The 20614-nt window shown below is 35.1% G+C and overlaps 1 protein-coding gene and 1 long non-coding RNA gene across 8 annotated transcripts in view; one reads left to right on the top strand and one right to left on the bottom strand.

Moving 5' to 3' along the window:
• The window catches only part of LOC106882356 (ubiquitin-like modifier-activating enzyme 6), a 417419-nt gene that overhangs the window by 318058 nt on the left and 78747 nt on the right, over nt 1-20614 (bottom strand). The window lies entirely within an intron of this gene.
• Nucleotides 1-20614, top strand: part of LOC128248919 (uncharacterized) — a 44007-nt gene that overhangs the window by 13830 nt on the left and 9563 nt on the right. The window contains exon 1 of one of the 4 annotated variants that reach the window (XR_016243443.1): nt 12343-12489. The exons of the other annotated variants lie outside the window; for them this stretch is intronic. This is a non-coding gene — a long non-coding RNA (uncharacterized LOC128248919). Of the gene's footprint in view, nt 1-12342; nt 12490-20614 lie in introns of those variants that run through there. 4 annotated transcript variants of the gene reach the window in all.

The following is a 20614-nucleotide window of genomic DNA, read 5'->3' as shown; positions in this document are numbered from 1 at the left end:
TGTATTTAAGTGTGTGTATCTGTGTTTGTACCCTTGTCCTTACTTGACAATTGATGCTGATGTGTTAATGTCCCCATAACAAAAGAGACCGACAGAATAAGTACTAGGCTTACAAAATCCTGAGGTTGATTTCTTCAACTAAAACCCTTTAAGGCAGTGCTCTAGAAGTGTGTGTTTTTACTTAAATACGTGTGAGTGTGTGTGTGTGTGTGTGTGTGTGTGTGTGTGTGTGTGTGTGTGTGTGCATGAATCACTCTGATGCTGTGATAAACATTTAAGAATGAGAATGTTAGGGTTGTAACAACAATCTTGTGGGTATTCACCCTCATTTTCCTACAGTTCTAAGATCTCCACAACACACACTCTAAAGAATTGTATATGCTTTCAAGTACTACAGCTGCCATAACAACAAAATCATGTTCCGTCATAACATATAAGTTAGTCACAGGTAACGTGCTTCAGGCAGGAAGTATTGTTAAAATTCCATGGGCTGGGTCAAATTTGCAGGCTTTAAGAAACAAGTCCTATAACTACCCTGTTACACACATAGAGGATACAGTGATTTCACACAGAAGAATTCAATGAAGATAACAACTCCTCTATCTTGGGAGTGGCAACATCATTATACCTGTGTGTGTGTATGTACATATGTATATCTACATATAAATGTGTATGTAAGTGTGTAAATATGTATATGTACATCTATCTATCTATCTATCTATCTATCTATCTATATATATATATATATATATATATATATATATATATATATATATATATATTACATACAAAAATAAGAGGAATAGCCAGCAAAAGTGGACTCCTATATGCTAGAAATAGATGCCGAATCATCTAACCACGAAAAAAAAAATATATATATGTTCTCAGTAAAAATTCAGCGACACAACAGACTGCAAAAGGGAAAGACAAATGAAAAAATACCAAATAGATGATTCAGCATCTATTTCTAGCATATAGGAGTCCACTTTTGCTGGTTATTCCTCTTATTTTTGTATGTAATATAATTTTAATCTTCGGATTTTTTTAATATGCTAGACCACTGGTTCAAATTGATTAATACCAATTTCTACCCTCATTAATAAATTTTATATATATATATATATATATATATATATATATACACACACACACAATTTGATAACAAATAATGTATGGGTACAAACACAGACACACACACATGCAATTTAATGTGTTTGTAGGCTCATAGAACAAACATGGCTTGGAGGTCAAGTAACAGGAAATGAGACAAATTCAAGATGACCTTTAGATGTTAGGCCTTTATTGGTCAACTCAGGTAATGTGGTGTAATTGGTTTGGAAATAACATCAAATTTTATATATGTTCTTTGATCCACATGGTCAAACATGACACTGTCAGTGTCTGTCTCCGCAGTGTTTAGAGGCTGCAACAACGGCTGTCTACCAACATCTTATCTGATCATGCGGATCCCAGAATAAAAATAAGATCTGAAGTCAATTCCAAACCAATAAAAAGCACCACATGATCTGAGTTGACCAACAGGAACCTAAAATCTAGAAGCCATATTGAAAATTTCTCATTTCCTGATACTTGATCTCCAAATGCCTGATGACCTGGGGTTCAGTCTCCAAACCTCCAAATCTTTAAGTTGCATGAAACCAAGTCAAACTGTTATACAATAATATATGTAACTCCTACCAAATGTGTTAGTACCACTTTCTTTCACCTGTCCACTCACTCATGTGAGATATATTGTTTAGGTATAATAAAAACAATTTTATATTAATTTGATGGGTTACCCTATACTTTTGTAAAGTATGAATTTATAATTCTTAAAAAAGAGTGTTGTTGACAGTGACTTGGAAGTTTTGGCCAGTTAAGCCATCATTGGACAATAGCTGAAATTTCAAAATCACTGTCAACGACATTATTGCTTAAAAATAATATATATATCATCTTTATCAGCATTTTAATGTAATTTTCCATGCTTGCATGTATCTGACGGAGTTTGTTGAGTCAGATTTTCTATGGCTGGAAGCCCTTCCTGTCATCAACCTGCACCTGTTTTCAAGTAAGGTAATATTTTCCCCATGACCTGACATGCTTTCACAAAACAGTGAACATGAAAGACACTGCTTACAAGAGGACGACACTCATTTACAATCATTATGTGATGTCAAGACAAGGAGAAAACAAAACATACAAGCACACCCACACACACATACAATGGGCTTCTTTTAGCTTCTGTCTACCAAATCCATTCCATAAGCTTTGGTTGGCCTGAGGACATAGTAGAAGACATTTCCCCAAGGTTCCACACAACAGGACTGAACCTAGAACCCTATGGTTGGGAAGCAAACTTCTTACCACACAGCCATATCTGCACCTATATTATAAATATATATAGGTATGTATTCAAGGAGTGGAAAGTTCAAAAGGTCTGGCCACTGAGAATAAAAAAACTCAAAGTCAAATCTGAGAGGGAATAAAACATTTAATCCTTAATCATTAGTCTGACTGGGGTCAATGTAATTGACTAGACCTCCTACAAAAAAAAAAAAAAAAAAATTAGGCCTTATGCATATAGAAGAAACAATTATTAGAATAAAGGCAGCAAACTGGCAGAATCATTAGCACACTGGACAAAGTGCTTTGCAGCATTTATTTTGGATCTTTATGATCGGAGTTCAAACTCCACTGAGGTTGACTTCATCCTTTTAGAGTCAATGAAATAAGTACCAGTCAAGTACTAGGTCACTGCAATTGACTAGCCCCTTCCCCTAAAATCTCAGGCCTTGTGCCTATAGAAGGATTATTAATCTAAAGGAAGCCCTCTTGACTAGCTCCCTCCCCACAAATTTTAGGCTTTCTATCTATACTAGAAAGAATTATCATTATTAAGGTGTCAAGCTGGCAGAATTGTTAGCATGTCAGGCAAAATGCTTAGTAGCATTTCATCCGACTTTACATTTGAAGTTCAAATTCCATCACAGTTGACTTTGCCTTTCATCCTTTCAGCACCAAATTTCAGGCCTTGGGCCTACAGCAGAAAGGATGATGATGATGATGATGACGATGATGATGATGATGATTAGCTGGCAGAATTGTTAGCAAAAATGGCGAGCTGACAGAATCGTTTGTGAAGATGGTGAGCTGGCAGAATCGTTAGCATGCTGGATAAAATGCTTTATCGCTATGTTCTGAGTTAAAAATTCTGCCAAAGTTGACTTCGCCATTCATCCTTTTGGGGTCGATAAATTAAGTACCACTGAAACACTGGGAGTGATGTAATTGACTAGTCCTCTCCTCCAGAATTTCAGGCCTTGTGCCAATAGTAGAAAGGACTATTATTATTATTATTATTATTATTATCATTATTATAAGGGTGCTGGATTAGCAGAATCATTGAAATATCAGACAATATACCTTTTGGTATTTGTTCTGGCTCTTTATGATCTGAGTTCAAATCTAACGGAAGTCAACTTTACCTTTCATTCTTTCATCTCTCTCTCTCTCTCTCTCTCTCTCTCTCTCTCTCCAGGATCAATAAAATAAAGTACCAGTCTTGTACTGGGGTCAATAGTACTAAACCCCTCTCTCCTCAACATAATTAACCTTCTATCAAAATCTGAAACAATTTTATTTTTTTTTACAACAGAGAATGGAAGATTTATACTTCACTTTTGATACTGTTTTAGTCGTATTTTTAATTTGGTTTTTGTTGCTACAGTTGTTTGATTATTTTATTATTTGTTTTTCTTGTTTCCATTTGTTTGCTGACTATATTTGATTTTCTGTGATATTGGTTTTTACCTAATTTTTTGCTTGTTTTATGTTTTGGTCATCATCATCATCATTATTTATACTGATTTTGTATTTGTTTCTTCTTGCTTCTGTTATTCTTCGTTCATCCTTTTGGGATGCAACTTTTTGATTTGAAAGTTTTTAAATTAAATTTTAATTTAATATCTCATTTGTTTTATTAACTTTATTTCTATTTTATACCATTTTTATTTCACTTGCAAAACAAACCAAAACATTACAATTCTTGTCAAACACACACATACAAATACACACACATAACCTCAGATGAGAAAGAAAGATTGAGAAGAAGCAACAGCAACAATAATTTTTGAGTGGAAGCTGCCTTTAGAAACCAATTTTTCCTAATTTTCTTCTGTTTTCTTCTCATATGCTGTCTTTGAAACCATTCTACAAGGATAAAAGGATTGGAATCAAGACAGAATTAGGACTAACCTCTAGATTGTCACAAGATAACCTATAAATATTCTCTCTTAATCATTGTGTATGTATGCGCATGTGCATACATGTGTGTACATATATATTTATACACATACATATATGTATGTGTGTATACACAAACACACACATGTATGCATGTATGTATGTATGTATTTGTATGTACAAATGAAAGAAAATACATTTGTTTGTTCAAGTTTGTAGAACATGCAAGGTAACAAGAAACTAGAAAGAGTGACAGTGAAAATTCAACTTTAAACTAATGAGTATGTATGTGTACATGTACTAACACACACACACACACACACACACACAAATACAAATACACATGCATGCACACTCTTATATAATGGAGAAGTAAAACAACCAATGATAACAGCAATACCATCAGCCATAAATGGCAATTTCAATGGTGCTACTCCAAATGTTATACTGGTCTTATCATCTTCTTGACAGACAAAGAGAGGTACTGGAGAAGAGGCATATGGAGAGGCCTCAAACTAAGTGCTGAAAGTAAGAGAGAGTTAGCAAAGGATAAGGTTAGCTTGGATAAATCAAGTTTGGCTTGTTCTAAGGCATGGACCACAAAAGCTATATTGCCATTGAAGAAACGTAACTGAGAGCAAGTCACTTGATTATGCATATATTGATGAGGCTCTGAAGTTTCAAATATGATTAGGAAACTAGATTATTGCTCAAACAACTTCTTATATCATTTGACCACTTCATGGAATTATTGATAACTTGTTAACTCCCATCATGTAAATTTCTAAAGTAAAATTTAATGTCTTGATTTAAAGATAATAATTCCTTCATTCTTTTATGTTATTACTACTTTTTAATAAAAAAAATATTCAAAGAAGTTTAATGAGAATATTTAACAAAATTCATGAAGAACAGCCAAAATTCAGTTCTATTATATTAATGTAGTTGGAATATTTAATGTGAAATGTGCTTAGTTGCTGTATCGATATGTGGCAAGAAATTAGAGTAAATTCAAAATTGTCTGATAACTAAAACTACTTTACTGTAAACAGATAATAAATACACCCTATCAATGAGTGTTTCTATTACATTGTCTTCAAGAAAAGTGAGTGCTTATTCATAATTCTTTGGCCAACTGGCATTGTATATTTACTAGGTGTATGTCAACATGATATCGTCTAAGGTATTTTGAATTTCCATATTGTATTTCAGACAGACCTTTTTGAATTGATTCTTATTCAAATTGGAAAAATAGTTTGCTAATGATTCAGCACCTTTAATATTCATTTCAAGTGTTTATAGACCCCACTTAGACAGCTACATAGACACTTCCCCCACCACCACCACCATCACCAGGCACTTACTCTGCTAACTCTTGATTTAGACAAATGGTTTGTGAGAAACATGTCAACCATGTAGTCAAAGGGTTGTTTGTAAGTATGAAGTTGCTAGTAAGACCATCAAGAAGTTTAGAATATGGACAGTGGTTTATTATATCTTTAGTTCCCTTTCTTTTCATTTTAGTTCTTGAGAGATCAGGACTGGTTGTTTTTAGGAATATTATAATTATTTAGGAATAATTATAGGCTGCTGACATAGTTCTCACCAGAGAAAAGTTTGACAGTCACCTTGCTATGTGAGTAGTGGCATTGTTCAATATGCTGGATGAGAGTGGGTAGGCATTCAATATCATCAACCACTAAGAGACATGCTCAACTGGTTAAGGTTAAACAACTGACAAACAAATCTGTGGTACTGAGCAGAATATCTGCTGTAGCACATCTTTTACATCAAGATAGAAAATGTTTGTGTTTACACTTCCGATGAGTTAAGATCAGAAGCCATGAGAGCTACTGCTTGGTACTGCAACAGAGCATTAATTATTATTATTATTATTATTATTATTATCATTATTATTAAGGCAGTGAGCTGGCAGAATCATTAGTATGTTGGATGAAATATATAGTGGTGTTTCACCCATTGCTATGTTCTGAGTTCAAATTCCGCTGAGGTCGACTTTGCCTCTCATCCTTCTGGGGTTGATAAATTAAGTACCAGTGAAACACTGCGATCAATGTGATCGACTAGTCCCCTCCCCACCAAATTTCAGGCCTTACACCTTCAGTAGAAAGGACGACGACGACAGCCACCGCCACTACCACCACCACCACCATCATCATCATCAATAGATGTAAGGACAGTGAGATAGCAGAACCAGTACAGTGCCAGATTAAATGCCTTGCAGTTTTTAGTTATATCCCTTGACATTCTGACTTCAAATCCTAATGCTGTTCATCCATTTAGAGTCAATATGATAAATACTGGATCACATTCACCTTCTGTCTCTCTGGAGCTTATAACATATGTACCAGTCATATACTGCAGTCCTTTCAAATGGCTACACAATTCTACACCCATTTGTTACTTTATGATTCTTTAAAAATAATAATTACTATTAATAATGAAGTAGATAGTAGTTGTGGAGAAGGTTGGCAGTTAGTCCAGATGTTTCACCAGATGCTTTTTAACACTAATTACACATTCTTTTCTGTCCTTTTTAAAATAGGTTCTACATCATGGCTCAAATGCAATTTTCCAATCTTTCATAGCAGAACACTTTTTCCCCTCCTTCTACATGGACTTCTATTAAATATTAATTTATAGCTTTATAAACTGAGTATTAACAGGCATCAGACATACTAATTGCCTTGCAACCCCTCGAATATCACAAAGTAACTTCTCTGATAACATGAGTGATACACTTTATATACATACATACTCACATACATACATGCAAGCAGACAGACAGACAGACAGGCATTGTGCCTCTCTTTTTGAAGCTACTTTTGTAACCTACTCAACCACATGTCCTCTCTCTCTCTCTCTTCCTTCCTGTCTACTGTACCATCATTACTATTCTGTTCCTCCTCCCCCTTCTCTTCCCTGCACTGCCAGTGATGTCCCACTTACCCTACCTCCCCCAACTCATGCATCCCTAAATAATCTCCCTTACCCATATCTCACTCTCCATATATTCTGGCAACCTCCATCCACCACACCTCTGCTTCCTCTGTTCCTACCTACTCATTTCGATTCACTTCATATCTGGACACCTTATCATTGTTATTTTCATTGCTTTCTATCTCCACCTGGTTACTCTCACTCTCTCTTCTAAAATGTAAGTAGTCATGTAGCTTTTCTGTAACAAGAAACCTGTTCTACTCTGATCCCTTCTCACAAACTTTAATCTCTCATTTCCTTGAGTAAAACTTCCCACTTAGGGTTTGAAGTCTTGCAGATTGCATGGCAACTTCACTAGTGCTGGCTGGAGGCATGAAAACAGCATCCAGTACATATAAAATGGTTGTCATCAAGAAGGGCATCAAGCTGTAGAAATCAAAGCAGACAGTGGAGCATGATGCGATCCTTGGACCCACTGGACCCTGTCAAACCATCCAATTATTCACTAACCACTATACCGAGTGCACTGAGTGCATTTTATCATGACAGTAGCACTAAAAGGTTTTCGGTACCCTCTGAAAAACTACAGGGTGATTGAAAAGTAACTCCCTATTTTAAAATACTTATAAATTATTTATTGGTTGAAATTTTTACAAAAAAAAAAAAAAACAGATATGAGAGGAAAGCTTTTAGTATGAGGTTTTATACAAAATTCGATATGGGCTCCAGATGTCACTACCAGCTTCTTGAGTCGCTGAGGAATTACATCAACTGACTTCACCAAGAACTTTTGTGGGATGGAAGACATAACTTCTTGTATTTTCCCCTCTTAGTTCTTGCAAAGTCTTTGGTTTGGTACAATAGACTTGTTCCTTTAATGAACCCCAAAGAAAGAAGTCACGGGGTGTTAAGTCAGTACTCCTGGCTAGCCATTCATGGGGACCATGATGACCCATCCACCTCCTGGAGAAGTGGGCATTCAGCTATTCACAAATGACAAGCGTAATACAATTACAGATAAAATTTTCACACTTCAAAACACAAACACAAAAAAATGTGGTAGGAGAGGAACTTGAGGAACAGAGATAGTGCTAACAAATTCATGTCAGTTGTTGGTAAAGAGACTGAATAGAAAACAGAATGACGATGAAGTACATAGATATATGAATATATATATATATATATGTACATTTAAATATACATACAATCTGATCTAGCAGAATTTCTACAACTAGATGCCCTTCCTAATGCCAACCACTCCAAGAGTGTAGTGGGTGCTTTTACGTGCCACCGGCACGAGGGCCAGTCACACGGTACTGGCAACGGCGACGTTCAAAATGGTGTCTTTTATGTGCCACCTGCACAGGAGCCAGTCCAGTGGCACTGGCAACGATCTCGCATGAATGATTTTCTAACGCACCATCGGCACAAGTGCCAGTAAGGTGACACTGGTGATGATCACGCTCAAATGGTGCTATTTACGGGCCACTAGCACACTTCAGTGAACAACAATTGTGCAGGCCAGCATTGGTGTCTACATTTTCACCAGAATTTCTTCTTTTAGATTTTTTTTTCTATTTTTCCTTGGTTTTTATGCTTCCTTAGCAGTCTATAAATTATTCCAATGAAGGATAATGTCCAAAACATCACAATTAACTCTTTCCACTTCTTTGAACTCATCAAACTAATTATCCCAATCATGCATTTATCCCATTTTGCTTTCTTTTATATACTGTCTTTCACTATTTGTGTGCACATGTCTGTGTGTATATGGTAGACAAAGGGAATACATACATACACACACATATATATATAGAGAACAAATTTATTCTTGCTAATTTAAATAACAAAAAATATTAAAAAGCATAGTGCAGAGTTTAAAAATGTACAGTTCTGTGAGAGCAAGAGAGGGGGGGGGAGGGGGGGAGGGAGGGAGGGAGAGAGAGAGAGAGAGAGAGAGTGAGAGTGAGAGAGAATTAAGAGGATTTCCTTAGAATTTATAAGCAGAAACCAAATTCTATAAACTGGCTAGAATAATAAAGTTGCTATTGCGTAAAACATTACAGTAACAACATGAATGGTTGGTGGATGAGGTTTGAACCCTCCCCACTGCTCTTGGTGAAATAATAAAGGAGAGGAAGAGAGAAAACAAATATTTCAATATGAAAACTACTAAAGGTAGGTTTCAATGATAAAAGGAAAAGAAAAAAGAAAAACAAACATCATGATGATTATTGGGAAATGATATTTCAAGGAATAATGTAAATAGATTGGCGTCTTTTACAGGAAAAACTATTGTTGAAAACAATGATAATAGCGCATCGGTGAGATGATGATAACGATGATGACGGGTAGAGGCGAGGATTGTTACCAAAGACAAAAACCACCAGAAAGAAAGCAAGGAAGAATGAAAGACAGACAGACACAAAAATGTTTTGAATAGGAAAGAAAACAAAGGAGAATATAAGAAAAAAAAAAATGAGAAAATTGTACAAGAAGAAACAATCATAAAGAAAAATGACAAAAAATATAAAATAAACGAATGTAAAATAAACAGAAAATGGAGAGAAAAGAGATGATGAGAAGAACTGGAAATATGAATTGCATTCCATGAATTAACAGATTCCAAGAAAAATTAATAATAATGAGTGTGATACAGATAAGAACAGCATTAATGGTTAGAAAAACACAGTGATGATGATGATGATGATGATGATGATGACTGCGCAAAAATTAAGCAGAAAATTGTAGAAAAATTATGCCTAACCCTAAAGTCTATATCATTCAGTTTTATTATTACTTTCACAAAATTTCACTTGAAAATAGTGCCCATATGTGTAGGTATGTGCATGTGTGTGTGTGTGTGAGAGAGAGAGAGAGAGAGAGAGTAACTTTGCAAATTAGGAGAGTAAAAGATAAAAAAGAAAAGGTTAGATTATAGGAGGGAGCCAAAAATATATTTGAAGACAATAGCAATAACAACAACAACAATAATAACAAACAGCAAAAATGGAATATGCCATTTTAGAAACATAACTAGTTTGGATATATAAGGAATTGTGGTAAGAAAAATTCCTTTCGTACTTTCCGGAGATTTGACATAATCAGAACATCAAAAACAATTCATATAAATATGATACACACACACACACACACTCACACACACATAGCATATAGCTGCAGCAAATTTATGAGGGGTTTGACAAAACATACCACAAATTAGATGAGGAATGGAATGTTCAAGAATCTTTCCATAAAAAAGAGAACTGGAAAGGTTTTGGAAACACCCTTTACTTTCTTTCTTACTTATGAAGGTATTCAAGAAAATTAACCCTTTTGTCACCATATTTCAGCTGAAGTAAGGTTCCTTTGCTTCAATTTATTTTGAAAATAATAGAGAATTTGGTAAAATAACAGTCTTTATTAAGCTGGTGTTTAGAACAAAATTAACATGAAATTTTGATGGGTTTTGATTTAGATCACTTTAAAACATGAAGTTTGTGTCATATAACCAGGAGCAGTCTTGGGTGAGTTGATAACATAAGGCTTAGACAAAAAAAATCTTTATGTTAAAATGTAAAATAAATATTTTTAAAAACAAAACTGAAACAGTCATATGTTGTGTGCATGTGTCTCAGTCAAGTGATGCAGTAATACATGTATGTATATAATAATTTCTGTGTACATATGATGCAGAAGTGTATGTGTGTGTGTATAATGTGCAAGACAATATCATATGTGGATAAATACAGTGTGTGTGTGTATAAATTGTATTGTGCGTGTGCGTAGATTGCTTGTGTAAGCCTAGTGTGTATGTATATATATATATATATATATATATATATATATATATATATATATATATATATATATAAACTGAAAGATTATAGAGTGTGTATGTATAAATTATAATATTGTACTGCTCAAGTATGTGTATGAAATGTAAGATTGCAGTATGTGTGCATGTGTGTGTGCACATGTGTGCAAGTGCCAAGGCATATAAGAATTTTAAAGTTGATTACGAAATGAAACCATTGCTGCAGACAAAATGATAAGCAAGGATTTCAAACATAAGCACCATCATCATCATCACTATTATTATTGTTATTATTATTGTCGATGTTGTTGTTGTTGTTGTTGTTAAAAGCTGCCAGCATATGGTTGGTGCCAGTTAATGAGACAATTACTCTCATCCAACCTAACAGACTGACATCTCTTCCTTTCTTTAGCTTTCATCTCCTCCTACCAATTTTCCTCATCTTTCTACGTAATAGATAAATATGACACACTTACAGCAGATATCAAAAGACTGAAAAAAGCCCCAATTTTTTTTTTTAATTAATTCCTGCAATAAATCAATAAATGCCAGTTGATGTAACAAGATAGTAACAGTGGGGCGGGGGAGATTGGAAGACAGAGATAAGAAAGTTTTATAAGAAAGTGTAAGGTTAATACAAAAGGGTAGATATATTTAATAAGGATGATGATGGTGGTGGTGGAGGATGGGATGGTGAAGTGGTGGAATCAGTAGAACACTGGGTAAAATAACTTGGGAGGATGTTGTGAGTCCTTTATATCCTGAGTTCAAATCCTGAAGAGGCCAACATTGCCTTTCATTGTTGGAGTGGCAGGGCTCAATAAAAATAACTATTAGTCAAGAGCTGGGGTCAATACAATCAACCATACCTCACCTACATATGTGCCTGTGTTTCAAATCACTGTTAATTATCAGGGCTGTGACTGGTGGAATTAATACAGCATTAGAAAAAATGACTAGTGGTATTTAGTTTAGTCCCTTTACTTTCTCAGTTCAATTCCCACATAGACTGACTTCAACTTTTATCTATCATGAGTCAGTAAAATAAATACTGATCGTAGGTGCATGCATGGCAGTGTGGTAAGAGGTTTGCTTCCCAACCACATGTTTCTGGGTTCACTCCCACTGTATGGCACCTTGAGCAAGTGTTTTCTACAATAGCCTCAAGTTGACCAAAACCTTGCTAGTGGAATTGGCAGACAGAAACTAAAAGAAGCCTGTCATATATTTATGTGTGTGTGTATGTGTGTATGTGTGTGTTTGCATATGTGTTTGTCCCCCACTACCACTTGACAACTGTGTATGTCCCTGTCACTTAGCAGTTCAGCAAAAGTGACTGATAGAACAAATACCAGACTTTACAGAAAAATAATATGTATTAAGGTCTGTAAGTTTGACTAAAGTTCCTCAAGGCAGTACCCCAGCATGATTGCAGTCTGCAGATTGAAACAAAAGAGAGATAAAAGGTAAGTACAGGATTAAAACCTAAAATTTGTTTTGTGCCAAAATGCCATAATTAGAAATCAATCATATAATGCTGATGCTGATAGTGCCTATGATGATGATGATGATGATAAGGCTGGTGTCTATGGTGATAACTGCGTGACTATGACAATTGTTTCATCAACAGGCAATAGTTTTTTTTACATAGGAAAAAGATAAATTATTTTTAGAAATGAGTGAGCTGAATCAGGATTGCATGAAGCCAGTATATCAGTGGTAATTTAGTAATAAATACATTAATTATAAGCAAAAACATGCTGGAGTCATGTTTGTGTTTAATTTCATATCCTTAATTTTATCATACACACAAAACATATTCCATATGGTAGGGAAATTTTGATATTTGTGGATCATGAGGCTACCTTAGAGGGAAAATGACTTCTTAATAGGGAATTATGGGAAATTTGGTCTTAAGCAAGGGCTTGATTGAAATGATACCAACCCAGACCATCCCTAGCTTTTAACAAGCTCACTAGCTAATTGCAGCACCAGCACCTGTTCTGGCACTGTTTTTCTATATATCACTGAGCTGCTGCTATCTCTAGCAGCTAAGTGTCTGTCATTGACAAGACTAAGAAAAGTTCAAATCACATGATCTCATGGTCTCAGCACAGGAGGTGGTGGAGATATATCTTCCTGCTAGCAATATAAACAAGCTTGCATTTTGTACCAAAATGCCAATATGTAAGTTTTTCTCATGGTATCTACCGCAGTGTAGTTTGTTCTAAGAGAACATTCACATTGTAGTAAGGATAAATATTACTCCTCATTGTATGTTGCAAGCTAGCTGTTTTAAAGCGAATCAAGTTCTATGTCAATTTTATGTCAATTTATGTTCCAAATACCAGATTAAAAATGACAATTATTTTAATAAAATTGTCATTGTTTTCAAAATTAATTGAAACAAAGGCAATGTATTTCAACAGAAATATAGTAATAAAAGGTTTAAACTTTCTTTGTGGCATCTTGATGAATTTGGCACTGCCAAACCTTTCAGAGACAGTTTTATCATTTGCTTAATCTCCTGAGGTATTTTAATTCCTTATCTTCATCATAGCTGCTAGGTATTAGAAGATTGTGTGAGTGATTCTCGCCAAATCAAATATTTATATTTTTTCTTTCTTTAAATGAAGCATTATGTTAAAAAAGAGAAAAAAACCTATTTGCTCTATGAGGTATTTGAATTGCTCATTATCAAAAAATGAAAAAAGATCAAATAAAAATAAAAAGGTAAACACAAGAGGTGATTTTCGTCTGTGAATTTGATGTAGATGGAATGGATGATTGTTTCTTGAAACAGGCACAGCACTTTCAGTAATCATTAACAACTTAATTTCATGCACCAAATCCCTTTGGTCATGGTATATGTCATGAATCCCTGCCTCCCAGCTACAAAAATATTAAGGCTTAGAAACAATAAAAATATATGCTGGAGTGGACTCTGGCCATCTCTCTGGCGACCAAGTGTTCACAACTAAGGATGACCAAACTAGCTCAAAACCAAATCAGTCTCGTGATCCCATATGCTGAAGGATGGTAGGGGTTCGTTCCCCTGCTGACAATATATATGTACAGGGTGCAGGGTACATCTATAACCAGCTAGCAGAAGATTTGCCTGGGGTTGAACTAGTAGTAACATTGAACAGCCTTATTGCTGTGGCGATTAACTTTACTTGTTAATAAAAATATAGAATTTGTGGAAAAAGAATGAACAGAGCCAAAAATAAAGAAAAGGGTTGACAGACTTAGCTGATAGGTCTGTCCTAAATACTTCAATAGTTGTTCAACAAAATTCCATTAGTCAGCAAATGTTCAAACACAGAACAAGTGCAAGCAAAATTGTTTCATCAAACCATATGTATTTTGGACAGGCCCAGCTGATGGTACTTTTGTGGCTGTCAACTTTAACAACATTTCATCTGCCTTTACACTCTGAGTTCAAATGCTACCAAGGTCAACTTTGCTTTCATCCTTTCAGGGTTGATGAAATAAATACCAGATGAGAACTGGGGTCAATGTAATCAAGTAGCCCCGCTCCCAACAGATTTCAGGCTTTGTGCCTATTGTAGAAAGGATTACAATTGTCATTACCATTAAATCCTGTGGAGGCCAACTTTGCTTTTCATCCTTTTGGAGCCAATGAAATAAGTATCTGTTGATCACTGAGTGGGGCTGATGCAATTGACTAGGCTCCACCCCAACAAATTTCAAGCCTTGGGCCCACAGTAGATAAGATTATTATTATTACTATTACCATTCTTCTTCTTAATATTACTACTACCATAGTTATCATGGTAGTGGATTATCAGAATTGACAGAGTTTTGAAGAAATTGACAATGTTTTGAACAAATGCCTTTGAACAAAAGCCTTGTTTTCACTCTTAACATTCTGAGTTCAAATCTGGTCAAGGTCAACTTTGCCTTAACTTTCCTCGAGAATCAATAAAATAAAGTATCAGTCAAGTACTGGATGGAGTTGATAGTACTGACTTAACCCCACCCCTCAAAATTGTTGGCCCTGTGCCTAAATCAGGAACCATTATTAAAGGCGGTGAGCTGGCAGAATCATCAGAATATCAGAAGAAGTGTTTTGTGATATTTATTCAAGGTCTCAACACTCCAAGTTCAAATCTGGCAGAGGTCAACTTTGCCTTTTATTCTTTCAGGGTTGATAAAATAAAATACCAGCTAAGTATTTGGGTTGATGGTATTGGTTAGTCCCCTCCCCCTCAAAACTGCAGACCCTGTGCCAAAATTTGAATCATCATCAAGAAGAAGGCAAAGGAGGGGGCAGTGAGCTGGCAGAATTGTTAGTGGCATTTTGTCCATCTTTATGTTCTTAGTTCAAGTTCTACCAGGGTCGATAAAATAAGTACCAGTTGTACACTGGACTCAACGTAATTGGATTATCCCCCTCCCTCAAAATTGCTGACCTTGAACCAAAATTTGAAACTATTGTTGTTGTGCCAGAAATGAAAGTCTGCCAGTAATTTCTTCATGAAACATCTTACAGTATTTTGTTAAATTCCTCTATTCTTCACATTCTGATTTCAAATTTCAGAGTTTAATCTTTTGTCCTTCCCAGCTTTGATAAATTAATTATCAGTAAAGTACTTGGTGTCCTTAACATCAGTTTTGTCCTCCCTAAATATCAGTGGCCTTATGCCAACAATAAAGCATCATCATCATCATCATTATTATTATTATTAGTAGTAGTAGTAGTAGTAGTAATAGTAGTATACTACTGGATAAAATATATATGGAAAATAAAAATATGATGCTCATGTCTGATCACATTTCTGATTTCAACCTGCTCGAATAGGGTAGGTAGTCCAGGGGCCAAAGAACACCTTCCATCACTACTTATCTTTTTTTTAAAACTGTTAAATATTTTGAAAGAAGGAAAGGTAGGTAGAGATATGTACTTTTAAATTCCATGGGGATTTACATGTGGTATTGTTTAGGTGTGTATGAATGGAGCTAAGTGATGTGTGTGTGTGTGTGTATTATGTCAAGGTTTGTTTTTTTGTGTAAGCTGAAAGAAGTGGTAGTGGTTATGCAACAGCAATGGTGCATGTGTAGCATGTGTGTATATGTTTGTTAATACACGTATTTATAAAAGCAGTATCAACACTTATAGTCTCTCTCTCTGTGTATATGTATGCATATAAATATATAAATATATATACATATATATATATATATATATATATATATGTATATATATATATATAGATGGTGGTATTGGTGTAAGTGTTAATGAGAATGTATGCATGTGTGTATTTATGTGTTCAGGGAACAAATGTCTTGCTCAAGTCTAAAATCCCAGTACGTCACCATCCCTCCTCCCAAAACACACACACACACACACACTCATGCACACAGTCAAAGAAAGCAACCTAGAGAAACCAAGTTTTGCTGTGTGCCAGTTCTTCAATGAAAATATCTGTTCTCATGCCAGAAGACATTTTGTAATGAGATCATACTATGGCCAATGAGAGACACTTTGTGAAAATGTTACCAACGTTTGAGGAACTAAGACACACCCTAACCCCACTATAAGAAACTACCTCTTACAGCACCAGACATATATTAACACACTCATTTATATACCCTCACACACACACACATCCATATCCACTCACACAAACACTCACACATCCACATACACTCACACTCATCTACATACACTTGCACAAACATCCACTTACACATGCACACACACCCACACACACATGCATACACACACATACATGTGTGCATGCACACACACACATGCATACATTTATACCCACACACCCTACATATCTCAAGTGGTTACTTGAATTACAGGGAAGAGATTAAAGAGAATTATCTTATAGGTATATGTGGCTGGTGTGTGCGGGTATGTGTGTATGTGTTTGTGTATGGGTATGCATATGTATGGGTGTGTACCTTTCATAACAAAACAATAGTCCATAATTAATGAGTCCATAAATAAGTTATTTATTCTGTTTGGGTTTTTTTTTTTTTTTGTATTAGTTTATATAAGTAAGTCATGCCTCATAGAGTTAAATCCTCCTGTGTTGCATAGTTAAACCACAGACCTGCAGCAGTGTTAAAATCAAGGATTAAGGGCAGAAAAGCCTAAAGAAAACCTTGCCACATGACAGTACTGAGAGTGAATGTTCAGTTAAAATTTCCTGTATTTTTTGGTGGGACCAGCCCCACATGTTCATGTAAACATGTTTCATTATCATGTACACCAGCATCTTGAAAGGGCTGTCTTGAAGATGGTGACGAAATAACTGATTATGACAGTCATGACAGCCCATAGCAGCAGAGAGTAAGATACGGTATATTTGAGTGAGTGAGAGAGAGAGAGTGTGTGTGTGTGTGTGTGTGTGTGTGTGTGTGTGTGCGTGCGTGTGTGTGTGTGCGTGTGTATATGTGTGTGTATGTGTGTGTGTGTGTGCGTGTATATGTGTGTGTGTGCGTGTATGTGTGTGTGTGTGTGTGTGTGTGTGTGTGTGCGTGCATGTACACACACATGTGAAGGAGGAAATAAGGATTAAGCTAAAATGTGTTGGATTCTCATTTTACAAAAAAATGGTGAAATGGTCCAAGCAAAAAACAGTATCTATCTGTCTGATTGTCTCTCTGCTTCCCTTTCACTATTTCTTCATTTCTATCTCATTTACTCTCTCTCTCATCTGACTCTCTCCCTCTCTCTTTTCTATTTTTCCTCTTTCTCCTTCTCATCGTCATCATTATTCTCTCATTCATACTTTCTCTTCAATTTTCTTAGCATTTTTCTCTATAGGAATGTGTATTAGTCTATATTTAGGAATAGCTATTAGTGAACATGTGAATGTATGTGTGAATATGTATGGGAATGTGTGTGTGTGTGTGTGTGTGAATATGTGTGTGAATGGGCATACATTTGTACACGTGCCTGTGTGAGTATGTAAGAGCATGTATGTAGCAGGAAATGATTTAGAATGATTCTACTCCTTTTCACGATGCTCCTTGAGGAATAAATTGTTCAAGCTGTACCAAAGAGTTTCCTGTCTTCAGCAACACAAATTTACAAGAACTAGATTCTACTGTTTAACAGATGTAACAACACTATTTTTAGACAGTATGATGCATGATGTCAGCATCATCACCACCAGCCACTTTTAAACTCAAAGAAGAATGTTGTATTTGAAAACAGAGAAGTTGAACTGAGTTCAATCTTCAACGATAGTAAATGAATGTACCCAGATGTGAAATAATATTATTTTCTTTCTTCTTAAGCAATAAAAGTGTTTACAGTTCCTCTAAATTCAACCCAAATATACTTTGCTCAACAAGAAGCTTCAACATGTCATTGGTTGATGTTTGAAAATAATTGAAACCAGTAACTTTACTTATGAACTTACCAAAAAATTAATTAATAAACTTTTGAACAATAGAGATGAAAAAGAAAAATATGTTTAATTTACATAAAGTACATTTCACTCAGTAAACAACAAAGCTATGCTTACAGGGCTCTCAATGTGGTCACCCAACCTGCACAAAATAACAACCAAAGCTTCCTCAAATTACACCCTTAATGTCTTAAAAAATGAAGAACACATTGGAGAATGTAGCCTATCATCATCATTATCTAACACTCATTTTTCTATGCTTGCAATGGTCAAAGAGAATTTCTGGAAGCAGATTTTTCTAGAGTAGAATGCCCTTCCTATCACCAATCACTACTTGTTTCCAAGTAAGGTAATATTTCTTTTTCTAAGTCCAGACATGTTTTTCATGGAAAATTGGGAATGAACAACATTGCTTCTATGATGGTGATGCTCATTTACAGCCATCACATGATGTCAAGACAAGGGTACACACACACACACACACACACACACACACACACATGCATGTCAGGTTTTTTTCAGCTTCTGGTTACTGCATGTCAGGTTTCAGCTTCTGACAACTAAATCCATTCACAAGGTTTTGTTTAACTGGGCTATAGTAGAAGAAGCTATGCAATAGAACTGAAACCAAGACTATATGGTTGAGAAGCAAACTTCTCAACCACACAGTCATACTTTTGCTTATAGCCAGATATATAAAAGATGGATAGTCACAGCTGATTGGTCTGCTCAGCTAAGGAACAGCAACAGTATTCTGGTTTAATTTCTGATCTTCATCATGTTGTCATCATCATGTATACATAATGTCAAAGTGAAATTGAGTGGGAACTTGTATTTTTAAACCAATAGCAAATAAGTTCTTATAACCCAGATGTCAATCATGGATCAAACTAACTGGAACATAAAGTGATTGTATATATCAACCATTTTGTTACCATATTACCATTGAAATACACTACCTTTGTTTCAATTACTTATGAAAATATTTTTTCATTTTCATTTTATCTAGTTTCAGCTCATGAGCTGTGGCCATGCTGGGGCACCGCCATATTGAGGAATTTAGAAAAATAACTTTGTCGTTATTAAGCTGGTGACTGAAGATAAATTAACATAGAGATTTGATAGAAGATTTATATTCAAATCATGTTAAATTGAAAGTTTGCATCACAGAATCAAGAGTGGTGGTCTCTGGTGGGCTGGTATCAAAGATGTTAAACATGCTTTCATCCTTAAAGATGATGTCAATAATTAAAAAATTAAAATCTTATTGAGAACAACTCATCTGAAATATCTAAGCATTTCATTAATTACTAGAAAATTAAGCTCAATTGAACTCTGGGTTGATGTAAAAAAGTTTTAAAAAAATTTTTTTAAACTGAAATGCCGAGTTCAGGATGACATAGTTCAAGTGGAATGTGGTGACATGATAAATATGGAAAAATGACAACAAATTAAGACAGATTACTTTAATCTTTTTTTAAATGTACCATGAACACATAATCATCATGTCTGAATATAAGCTTTAAATCAAAATAATAATGATGGACTCTGCTGTTGATGGTGACATGAGTGTTCAGCTTTTGTCGAACAACTTGCACAAATGATTTGTTTATAATGATCAAATGGATGTGCCGTACATTAGCTCACTCCCTCTATCAAATCAACGCTGCTTGAATAAGTGTACAGTGTACCATGCAGAGAAATGTCAGATGAAGTGTTTTATTCAAGAACACAACACATCACCTGGTATAGGAATTAAAACCACAATCTCATGATCGTGAATGCAACACCCTAACTACAAGACCAATACTACTACTACAAATAATAATAATAATGATGATGATGATGATTTCAAATTTTGGCACCAGGCCAGCAAATTTGGGAAAGGAGATAAGTTGATTACATCGACCCCAGTGATAAACTAGTACTTATTTTATTGACCCTGAAAAGATAAAAGGCAAAGTTAACTTTGGTGAAATTTGAATTCAGAACACAGAGATAGACAAAATGCTGCTACACATTTCACCCAGTGTGCTAACAATTCTGCCATCTTGCTGCCTTACAATAGTAATAATAATAATTTGATAATACAACCCAAACTAAGCAATCCACAAACATAAGACACACTCCATACAGTAAATATCCAATAAAATAAACAACCACAACATGTATTCTACAAGTCAGATTTCCAATAGAA

The sequence above is a fragment of the Octopus bimaculoides genome, chromosome 10 (assembly GCF_046866305.1).
Source record: "Octopus bimaculoides isolate indiv1 chromosome 10, ASM4686630v1, whole genome shotgun sequence".
NCBI lineage: Eukaryota > Metazoa > Mollusca > Cephalopoda > Octopoda > Octopodidae > Octopus > Octopus bimaculoides.
Note: the sequence above shows the minus strand (reverse complement) of the source record. Positions and strands in the feature narration are given on the sequence as shown.